The 12,015-nt window shown below is 35.1% G+C and overlaps 1 non-coding gene across 1 annotated transcript; it reads left to right on the top strand.

Moving 5' to 3' along the window:
• The first annotated feature begins 9,534 nt into the window (after positions 1-9,534).
• Positions 9,535-9,666, top strand: LOC145049122 (small nucleolar RNA snoR104). Its single transcript, XR_013683236.1, has one exon. It is a non-coding gene; the product is annotated as a small nucleolar RNA snoR104 (small nucleolar RNA).
• The last annotated feature ends 2,349 nt before the right edge of the window (positions 9,667-12,015 follow it).

Here is a 12,015-nt window from a genome sequence, read left to right as displayed (position 1 = left end):
GCTAGTCTATAAGGGGTATAAGGAAACTGTCTATAAAATGGTAGTTGAATGAGTGTCCACTCTCACCTACCGCTGTCACACCCCTAAAACAGAACGGCGGAAACGTTCGGGGGCGGAGGACGTCATGTCAAGTATCACAACACATGCATTATAGTAATCAAAGTACAAAAAACCATTGAATTAATAAGTATAAGTTTTTACATTACATATTCAAACATGAAAAGTAGGTATGGTAAAAGACAAAAGACGCAACACGGTACTAGGCTGTCTTCTCAAAAGCTTCGAGAGTGTATCTATCTACTAGGTTTTTGAGAATACATGTTATTTTGAAAGTGTAGATCAACATTTAAGCTAGTAAGTTCATACGTATTTTAGTTATATAAATTAAACTCCAAGATCGTGGAAAAGTTCGTCGGTTCCTCTAGAAAATCCTATATTTTCTGATGTGATAGAAAGATAACCACAATAGTTCCTTCTACAATCACTTATTTTATACTTTTTATATATAACCTAATATCGAATGGACAGTTAAATGTGTGTATCTGCCCTAAGTCCACAACCAAAAAAGGAACATGAAGTAAGGCGGAAGTCACACATTCCACTGCCAATTGGATATTACTTATATATAACTCTGATGTATAAACTAAGAAATTATAGATTCAACCATTAAAGGTCCTTTATGTTATACTAGTTTTAAGAAAGTAATTGATTACGTTCAAAAAAATCCTACATTTTCTGCTTTATGATTGATAAGTAGTTTTAATTCCATAAAACCGTTCCATTTAAGTAGTTTTAATCCTATAAAACCTTTCCGTTTTGATTGTGGAAAGTGACTACTATAATATTATTTCTTAAAAAGAATAAAATACTGGTGAATAGCTACTATAATATTAACCTGGTTAATTAGGGTTAAAATGTGATAAAGTTGTAACCATGCTGATAGACTAGAATGAACACGACGACCTTCTGGTGTCGAAACTAAATATGTAACATTTGCCACCCCTTGGCCTACTGGCCAAGCTGTAGCTAACAGTCGGGATGTGGGATTGTCGGTACCGTATAGATCTATACACATAATGCCCGCTCTCCTTCCAGGAGACTCTGGTTACAAGAATGTAACATAGCAAGTATATTTCTATGTCTTGAAGACATACCATCACATTTTAGTTTGAGTAAAAATATAATTATATCATTTTCTTGACAAAGTAGTTTAAACCTCGTATACTTATCTAGAAAATAGATTACTCGTTTTTTTCATAAATTATACCTATTATAATTTATATGTTCTATCTGGTTAGCATGATCTCTCATGAATGTAACCCTTTGCTCAACATGATACAAAGGTAACGATACTGACTGAAGTAACCTTTTATATTCCTATAGGTATAATATATATAATTAAGAAGGAAAAGGCCTTCAGATAAATAACCCCACCTTAAGCCCACATCGAAACAAGGAAAATGGAAATAAGGAAACTCATTAGTCCTAAGCCCTTTAAGTCTTATTTATATACCTATACATATATGAACATGATTTTGACAATTATAAGTTTAAAGAGTTATAAATATATTTTAAAGAGTTTAACAGTATTCTAAAAGAGTTTATGTGATTTTGAAAAGAGATTACATGACTTTAAGTCATTATGGAAGTATTTGGTAATCCTTTATTGTAAAAATCATGTTTTAAAAGCATAAGGAAATCTTTTATGTGATTGATATCACATGTAATTATTTACACAATTAGCTTGTGTTCAACTTGTATCCTCCACCCCCCCCCCCCCACGGCTAAAAAGAATTTAAAATCATTTAAAAGGTAGATTATAGGGGTATGAACTCACCTTGTATGTGTGTTCTCGGGTGATAACGAGGTGGTAGTGATGATTCTCGGGTTAGAACACGTGATAACAACAAATCCTTATAATATTATACACGTATATTATTTATGGATTAGTTGTATATATATGTTAAATATCTTTAAGGGACTAGACTAATTCAAGCAACTTACTGATTTTCTAGAAGTATTTGGATGCAAATACGAACGTGTTCTTGAAGGTATGTTGAAGTTTGAAGTGTAACTGGATGTGCTTGATACTTGAGAGTATATGATAGGAAACAAGGTTTGTAATTTGAGAGGAAATGAGGGTGTTTATGTTTGTTGATTGTATAAATGAATTCATTTGTGCCTTAAGTATGAAGTATACTCCTAAGGCAGTGAATGAAGTGTTTACGGTGTTATCACATTGGGAATCAAACTTGGATAAGAATATGAAGATATTTTATGAGTGTTTACAGTTAAACTCTTCTAGAATGAAGTGTTCACGGTTTAGATGAATAAGAATTGGAGTCTTTTGGACCTTAAAGTCATTCTAGAAGTATGTTCACGGTCCATAGTCTACATGGGAAAGAGTTCACGGTTTGCTTTTGATTCTTGAATGGAGCTCACAGTTTGCTTTTGATTCTTGAATGAAGTTCACTGTTTGCTTTTGTACTTTAAAACTTGTTCACAGTTTGATTCTTAAAGGGTGTTCACGGTTTGAACCCAACCATGAACACCTTTTTATTTCATAACATGGACTGTGAACAAGCATTCTTGATGTTTCTTGGATCATAAACTCATGTTCTAGATGTTCCTAGGCCATAAACCCCTTTATGGTGTGTTATTTTACGCATTAAACTTTAACACCTTAACTTATCTTGTCTTGAATATTAAGTTATAGGTGGATAGTTTTCAATATAAGTTTTCATAACTTATAAATATGTAGGATTAACAAGGCATGTATATAAAAAATAACTTGTATAAGCATATCCTTAAATTATTCAAGTTTCTATGGTATTAATGTTATGATATGGATTTACATAGACTTGAAATAACGGGTTGCTACAACCGCTTCCTTGATTAGTGGAGGGTCGTTAGCATAAAGTATTTGATAGGACAAGTTAATCTCATTAAAAGTATAATGTCATTAATTACGTACTAGAACATCTTTTTCAAAATCTCGACTCTAGTTACTTTAGAAAAAATGTGAACAATATGCTAACCCATGATATTGCACATTAGGCTTTATAAGTCGTTAGTGGAGCGTGTGTGGTTAACCGGCACACTAATAAGGACTAATAAAGAGTCGTAATGGGTATCTCATACTTATCATTGTTGATGGAGCGTGTGTGGTTTACTGACACATCAATAGATAATGATAAAGACAATGAGGTTACCAAGCACATTTGCATGGTTATTCACATCTTGTTTGTGATCCTCGGTATCCCAGTCACAAATAGAAGAGCATAATCCAAGATTAAAACATGCCATTGAAAAGTTTCAATGTATATCAAAAGAATTAGGAATTTCACTTATTTTGTTTCGTCTCATGGTGATATTGGTGAATCGTCATTCACTTACCTTTATGAAATTTACACTTGGATCTTGGCATCCCATTTCTAAGTTGTGAATTCTCATAGTTGGATCCTAACCTTAATATTATATCTTTGGGTTATTATATTGAGGTATCTTGAAATCTAACTAAAACTATCTTTCTTTTTCAGATGCCTACTCCTGGAAACACTTCTGCTTCATCATCCTCCAACCACAACTTCTCTTTGCTCTCTATTTTCCCTAAAGTCGTTATGGATGGCTCTAACTAAAATGATTGGATGTGCAATATCAAAATGGAACTTCGATTTGAGTTCAAAGAGTATGTCCTTGAAAAGGAGCTCAAAGAGATTGATGAAACCAAAGCCACTCTCGAATAATATGTTGCCTACAAGAATCACTATGATGATGAAACAAAAGAGGCATGCATCATGGTCGCTACCATGTCCCCAGAACTGCAGAGGTACTATGAGGACTACTGGACTTTTGAGATGAACAATGACCTTATGGAAAAGTACCATAAGCGAGCTCGTCAGGAAAAGTTCGAGGTAGTTAAGTCACTCATGGCTTGCAGTATGAAAGAAGGGGACTCAGTGGTTAGTCGTGTGCAAAGAATGCTACGCTACATAGAGTATTTCATCAAGCTCAACGTGCATTTTGATGAGGAATTGGCCATTGACATGGTCTTGAACTCATTGCTCGATAGTTATGGTCAGTTTATCCTAACTTACTATTTGAACAACATTGAGCAGACATTGGCCCAATTGTACAACTTGTTGCAGACAGTTGAGGCAGGAATGAAGGGTAAAAGTGTAGCCTCCATTTCTGCTAGTGCCCCCGTCTTAGCTACTGGACAGGGAAAGGGGGAAAAGAGGAAAGGTCCTCCTAAGAAAAATTAGAAGGGCAACGCCTAAGATGGGTCATCTAATGGTGGTCCTAAGGCCAAGCCCAATGCTGTCATTCCCCATGTTTCCGACCCAAAAGATGTTGATTGCTTTTATTGCAATGACAAAGGACAATGGAAACGAAGCTGCCCAAAATATATGTAGGACATTAAGGATGGAAAGGTGAAGTAATCTTCAGCAGATATTTAAACTATTTACTCTAATAACTCATTATCTTCTGGTTCATGGGTCCTGGATATAAGATGTGGTGTTCACATCCGTTCTGATTTGTAGGGGATAAAAGAAAATGATGAGGTGGAGCAAGGGAGGTTAAACTTGATCATGGGAAACAGAAAGTCTTCACCAGCAACCAAGATCGAAGTTTATCAACTTTTGTTTAATAATGATGTTAGATTAGATTTATTGAATTGTTGCTATTCGTCTGAGATGATGAGAAACATTATTTCATTTCATGCATTGTTCAAACAAGGTTTCAAATATTCTTTTAAGTATTTGAATGGTTCAGTTTATGTTTATAAGAATTGCATTTTTGTGCTTGAAGCTTTACCTTGTGATGGTGTGTGTGAAAGAGTGACTTGTGTTGAAAGCTTAGGTAATAGTGTGTTTAATATTGACTTGGATAATAGTGTAGACAAGGCATGTTTGTGGCATTGTCGTCTTGGGCACATTAACAAGAAACACATAGCCTAACTCCAAAAGGATGGAGTATTGGAATATTTGACCTAAAATAAGATGATATGTGTGAATCTTGTCTTTTGGGAAAGATGACAAAATCACCATTCACAGGGTCTTGTGAAAGAGGTGAAGGTTTGTTGGATCTCATACATATAGATGTGTGTGGACCCTTCAAATTAACCACAAGAGATACTAATCGATTCTATGTGACTTTCAAGGATGATTATAGCATATATGGTTATATCTACTTAATCAAACATAAGTCAGAAACCTTTGAAAAGTCCAAAGATTTTAAACATGAGGTCGAGAATCAATTAGGCAGGAAGATAAAGGTACTTAGATCTGATAGAGGTAGAGAATATCTTAGTATCGAGTTCAATGACTATCTAAAGGAATGTGGAATAGTTTCACAATTAACTCCTCCTAGGACACCACAATTGAACGGTGTAGCTGAGAGGCATAATCAGACCTAGTTAGACATGGTTCGTTTTATGATAAGTCGTGCTTCACTTCCTATTAACTTATGGGGGTATGCCTTAGAGACAGACGCCCACATCCTCAATCTTGTCCCTATAGAGAAGGTTTCCAAAACACCTCATGAGATGTAGACGGGTAAAGTTCCCTCATTAGCACATATTAAAGTCTGGGGTTGTGAGGGTTTCGTAAGACGAGAGACTCATGACAAACTAGTAGCTAGAAGTGAGAAACGTGTTTTCATTGGTTACCCCAAACAATCTTTTGGATATTGTTCTACAGACCTAGTGAAAACGTGGTCTTTGTCACACGAAGAAGAGTCTTTCTAGAGAGAGAGATTATATTCAAAGAGGACAATGGGAGTACCATTGACCTTGAAGAAATTCAAGAGTTAGCCAATGAAGGAACCTTAGATGACACTAGCACTCAACTAGAGGAAACAGTTCCTATTGAACCAGTTGATAACTCATTACCTCTTCGAAGATCCACTAGGGTTAGTTTGCCACCAGAGTTATATGGTTTCCATATTACTTTAGATGGAGACACATTTATCAGTGATAGGGCACTGGTAAATATAGATGAACCAGCTACTTATAAGGAAGCAATGGCATGCCTAGAGGATTCTAAGTGGAAAGAGGCAATGGACAGTGAGATAAAGTCCATGTATGACAACCAAGTTTGGAATTTGTTTAATAATACGCCAGGTCGAAAGACAGTTGGTTGCAAATGGATCTTAAAAGAAAGACATACATGGATGGGAATGTGCACACATAGAAAGCTCGACTAGTTGCAAAAGGTTTCACTCAAACCCCGGGGGTTGACTATGATGAGACCTTCTCACCAGTAGCCAAGATTAAATCTATTAGGATATTGCTCACCATAGCTGCCTTTCATGACTATGAAATCTGGCAGATGGATGTCAAGACTGCTTTCCTTAATGGGAAGTTGGCTGAGGATGTTTACATGAAGCAGCCAGAGGGTTTTTTTGATGCAAAGTTTCCCTATAGAGTGTGCAAGCTTGAGAAATCCATTTATGGATTGAAACACACTACAAGAAAAAGACCCTTTTACGACGCGCAAACAACGACACTCGGAGATTTATGTTACGCAAAAGAGAGTGACGTTAAAATGTGTCATCTCTTCAAAAAATTTAAGGATTTAGGTCGCGCATTATTGCGTGCCCTTAAATTAATGACTTATGTAAAAAAATTAAAAACACGGAGGGCACTTTATCTAAAAGGTGCGCCGTCTATGAATGTGCTTTTATATTTTTTTAAGAAACGTGCTTCTCCTTAGAGGGAAAATAAAATCCCCAAATTTTTTAAACCCCCGCCTTCTTCTCCCTCGTCTCCACCCCCTAATCGAAGCTACCAGTTGAACAACCCCTAATCCACACCATCACCTTCTCGTCTCTCCTTCTCCACCAGGTTTTCTCTCATCTCTATCCTCCACCTTCTGGATTGTAAAGGCGTCGTTTTATAATTCTTTTACCAAACGCACATCCATTATCCTCAATTACAAAAGACGTCCAAATCTAGGGCTTTTTTCGTAAGATCTCATTCCACCTTACCTCATACTTACCTCTACACAATTGACTGTCACCACCATTATCCTCAATTACAAAAGGCGTCCAAATCTAGGGCTTTTTTTTCAAGAAGAAACCAAACGGGAGTGCTCTCTGCAACATTCGCTACCTCCACTCGCCCTACCTGCCGGCGACCTTGGTTCTTATATCCTCCCAGTTTTTTGCGTTCTTCTTTCAGAAATTTAATTGAACAAGATCTTGTGCCAAGCTGTTAATCTAACGATGGCGACATTTTGATTTTGATCTCAAAATACATCAAATACGAGCTTATGCTGGAACTGATTACCTATATATCTTTTCCTTTATGGGATAAATACACCGAATACGAGTACTAACAACAATAGTGGTCTAATCTTGCAATGATATACACACGGATATCGGAGCATCCTAATCAGCAATTGGACCGCTATTATAACAGGTGATATACAATTTTTTACATAGAAGAGCCTCTAGCTTTTGTTAGGTCCAAAATAAACTAAACATGGTCATACACTTTCCTACAATTTACAGCTTTAGGGATTAATAGCAAGTCGCCCTTTATCTGAACTAAAAACCCCTGAGGAAGTTGCAGCTGCAACAAATTCTAAAGACGAAGCCAATATTGAAGAAAGTGAATGGGAATTTCATCTAGATGCAGTGGAGAAACCTTCTAAACCTGTAAGTGAAGGCGTAACAGAAGCTGAAGAGGTGGAGTCTTATATTGCCATTAGAGAAGAGCTGTACAAGAAGGCTAAAGAATTTGATTCCAAGATTATTGATTTTGAGACTGCTATCAGAAGACCCTACTTGCATCAGGTTTTTGACATTTTTTTTATAATGTATATAGAGGCAACCATAGATTCACCTATTCACTTCATCGTACTTGTGAACTTTGAATATGTGTGGGTCCGAAGGGCTTCATACGGACGGAAAAGTGATATAGGATAACGAAAGGAATATAACTGTTAACAGTTGATCAAAATCAAAGATACAATTGGTATTCTTTGTTTATGTTTTGTTACTGCTTAATATATAACTTCTGCATTTTAATTGCCACAGAGACGACAACCTTTAGGGTTTGCGTTAAGGCTGATTGTTATAGAGATATGGAAATTTTAATGAGAAAGCATAACTGAAGAACTTATAAAAAGACTAGAGTATAGAGTTTCCTTGGCTGATGAATGGATTATCTTTAATTATGTAGTAGGTACTCCACACTCAAACAAACACTAATATAGTTTTATAGGCTTTCAAGTTTCAATATTGTATTCCTATTTAACATACTGAGTCTACTCTTGCAAAAGTTGTGGCGAATTTTTTTTTCTTCATGCAACTGTATCACAAATATAGCTAACTGGAAATATTATTATGATTAGGTTATCTAGTTCTTCATTTAGACCTCTACTTGTATTGCCTAGTTAAAATATATAACTTTTAGCTCTTTTTGTGTTTATTTGGACTGATTAGATGTTACATGGTTGAGAATTTGGAACTGCTATCACCTTTGTATGGTTACCTTGGTTGTTCACGGCTGTTATCTTCTATACAGGTTTAAGATGCAATCAATCACCTATTTACTATGGGTGATAGTGAAACAGTTGTTGCTCAATCATCAGCTATCCAAGAGCATCCATCAACTACAGTTAATAGAGATTTGGCTGCTTCTACAGGTACCGATACCATGGATGTAGACAATGTCATTCCTCATGAGGATGATCGAGCATCCATCCAGGTAGTATCTTACTGCTGCTATAGCAACCCCCTATGTTCTTTAGAGTTCTTGGGCATAAACTTCCTCTTTTTGCTTCATATGGTGCCTTTTTTATATATATTTGTAGAAAACCATGTTACACATCACCCAAAAAAATGAAAAGAAACTGAACAAAAAACTATGAGTTTTGATTTATGTTATAGATAATAAAGGGCATTTGATTACTTAATAGTTTTTAGAATCAGTCTGGAGACTTTCCAAGAATTTAGAAAGTTTCAAGAATCAAAAGCTACAGAGTCTTCTTTGCACTTTTTGAATAGCAACTAGCAAATCCCTTCTATCTTAATGTTCTTCATATAACTTATTTGCTGCATGAAATCTTTTCTTGATGCATAAGAATTTCATGCTTTCAGACTTTACTTACATGGTTGCTTTTTATATCAGGCATCACCCGAACATTGTTCTATTGCTTTTTATCGAGAGTGGTAAGAACTAAGAATTACTTTATTATTTTATCTTTTTCTGTTATTTTTTCAATCTGATAATTTATATATATATATTTAAAATGACTTGTGATATTAATTTGTCTAATAGCTTTTGATGAGCATGTGCGTATGGGTAAAACGGGAAGAGGAAATGCTTGGGAGATGGGCTTTGAGAGTTTCCTTGACTTTGTTCAAGCCCTGGAAAACAAAGACACTCCAGAGGGAATTACATATCTTTTCTGATGTTTAGATCTTAATGGAAGAGGCTTCTTTACAACAGCTGATATTCACACCCTTTTCAGGTATAACTAATTATTATTAGGAAATAGGAAATTGAAAATTGGAGGTAAAGGAGGGGAGCATTTAAAGTTTAAATTTTGCCTGATATACCCTTCCTACAACAAAAAATAAAAATGAAAAATCTCTGCTTTTCCTACTTGTTGCACGTGAGACACGTCTGCAAGCCTCTTGACTATGAGATACATATTTTCACCATATATTAGTAATAAAAAAATAAAAAATTGATTTGATAATTGATTGGTACACTACACTATAGGGATGTGCACCAAAATTAAATTTATTTACTACTAGTGGCATTTAAGATATGTACAGGAGTGTCTGTTGCCTTTATAACTGGTACAGTGCTAACATGGAGGACCTTGGCATCGACAGGTTTTAAATTAGTCTAAATTATATTTATTTACTACTAGTGGCATTCTTATGGATAAAGAAAATAAAAGGTGATGAATTCTAGTGTTCTGTTTGCAGGATTGATCCCTTGTGCTGTTCTATTAGTGGGACTTTTCTTTGTACCAGAATCTCCTAGATGGCAGGTATGTGAAGTATCATGATTCATGAAGCTGTTTAATTTATCTTCAAGAAATTATGTTTGACATCATGCATGCAGGAAAAGATTGGAAGAAAGAAAGAGTTTGATGCAGCCCTAAGAAAACTTAGAGGGAAGGATGCTGATATATCTGAGGAGGCGGATGAAATCCAGGTGTTCATATCAAAGCTCTCAACTTTTTTTCTTATTTTTGTTAACGAATAAAAACTATAGAATTATTTTTATGTGTTATCAATGGGGTCTTGAATATGTTGATAGGATTATATAGAAAGACTACAAAAGCTCCCGAAGGCCAAAATATACGATTTGTTTCAGAGAAGATATTTGCGATCTATCACTGTAAGTTTATTTTCTTGACAACTCTTGTTGGCTACGTAAAAAAAAGATTTTTATAATTGTAGTCTGAATCTTGTTTTGACCATACATGGTACTTTTTTTATTTTCTGTGTGTAGTTTGAATCTTGTTGGCTACTTTAAAAAAAGATTTTATAACTTGCTCCTGGACGTGATTGTGCTATTGAGTTTGATCTTGGAAATGGAAGCTATACTGTAACTTGCTATTGCTCATACAACTTTTGCTGGAATGTGAGTATCATAACTCATGCATTTTTATAAAAGTTTAAAATATTAGTTTATGTTTTTTCTATATAAAAGATAAAATCTATTTGTTGCTATTGTTGTAGTGTACAAAAGAAACTCATCGCCTTGTGGACTGTGAAACTGTGTCCAAGTGGATTATGAAGAAAAGTGCAGAGTCTGAAAATATGAATTGGTAAAGGTCTAAACTGCCCCTTGGCAGGTATGCTGATCGAATTGCTAATGATAAATGGGAGGTTAAAGAACATGGAATGGAACACAAAGGTGATTATTTTTAATTTTAGCACCAAATATTTAAAAATATCATTTTTTTATGTTAAATCATAACTATAACTCAAGGTGCTATATCTTTTATCTACTGTTTGTAATGTTGATATGATAATATTAGTTAATAACGTATTTATATAACAACTCTATCAGTTAGCTAAAACTGATTATGTGATTAATATATTAAATTTCATAATTATTATTTATTACATTAATGCTTTTAATATGTTCTTTAGTTGCTTACACCATCAGTTCTCATTGGTCGATTGGTTAATGCCCACCAACATCTCCTAGCACTAAGGATATCAGACTATCTTGGAATACACCAAGTTCTGTGATATTTCCAATACCAATGATAAGGAGGAATTACAATCTGGTGTTATGGAAGGAGTCAATCTCTTTGGGAAGTAATGGAGCCAAGAGAAGGTAGTCTACTCTAGGTGCAGTATATTATTATTCTATTGGTGATTTGAAGCATGGAGTTGATGCCTCCTGCAAGTGAAGTTACTTAGTTGGAATTTGATGTACATAGTAGATTAGATGCAAATTTATATATTGTAAGAAATAGAATTGTATGACATTAAATTTAAGCAATGAATTCTATTTTTTGTATATGATATTTTATTTTCTATTATGAAACATTAAATACAAATTTAATTAGAAAATAATTAAACCTATAAAGATTATTTTTTTAAACATTTAAAATTATGATACACAAAAATGTGTGTCATCTTCATTTATGACATGGCCTCTCTTGGCAGGGGCTTTCTTGATACGCATTGCGTGTCATTAACACGCGCGTCGTAAGGTTACGACACACGAATGCGTGTCGTCTTCATTTATGACAGGGCCTTCCTTGATACACATTGCGTGTCGTAAACATGCGTCGTAATTGCACGTCGTAAATGAGCATCATAAATGTGCGTCGTCTATAGACGACGCGCAAAAGTGCGTCGCCTCTCTTTATGACAGGGCCTTCCTTGATGCGCATTTGCGCGTCTTCTGAGCCTTTTATGACGTGTAATGAGCGTCGTAAAAGGCTGTTTTTCTAGTAGTGACATGCATCTCGCAATTGGAATCTTTGCTTCGATGAGAAAATCAAAGAGTTTGGTTTGTCAAGGAGT

The sequence above is a fragment of the Lactuca serriola genome, chromosome 4 (genome assembly GCF_051521515.1).
Source record: "Lactuca serriola cultivar US96UC23 chromosome 4, Lser_US96UC23_V15, whole genome shotgun sequence".
Lineage (NCBI taxonomy): Eukaryota > Viridiplantae > Streptophyta > Magnoliopsida > Asterales > Asteraceae > Lactuca > Lactuca serriola.
Note: the sequence above shows the minus strand (reverse complement) of the source record. Positions and strands in the feature narration are given on the sequence as shown.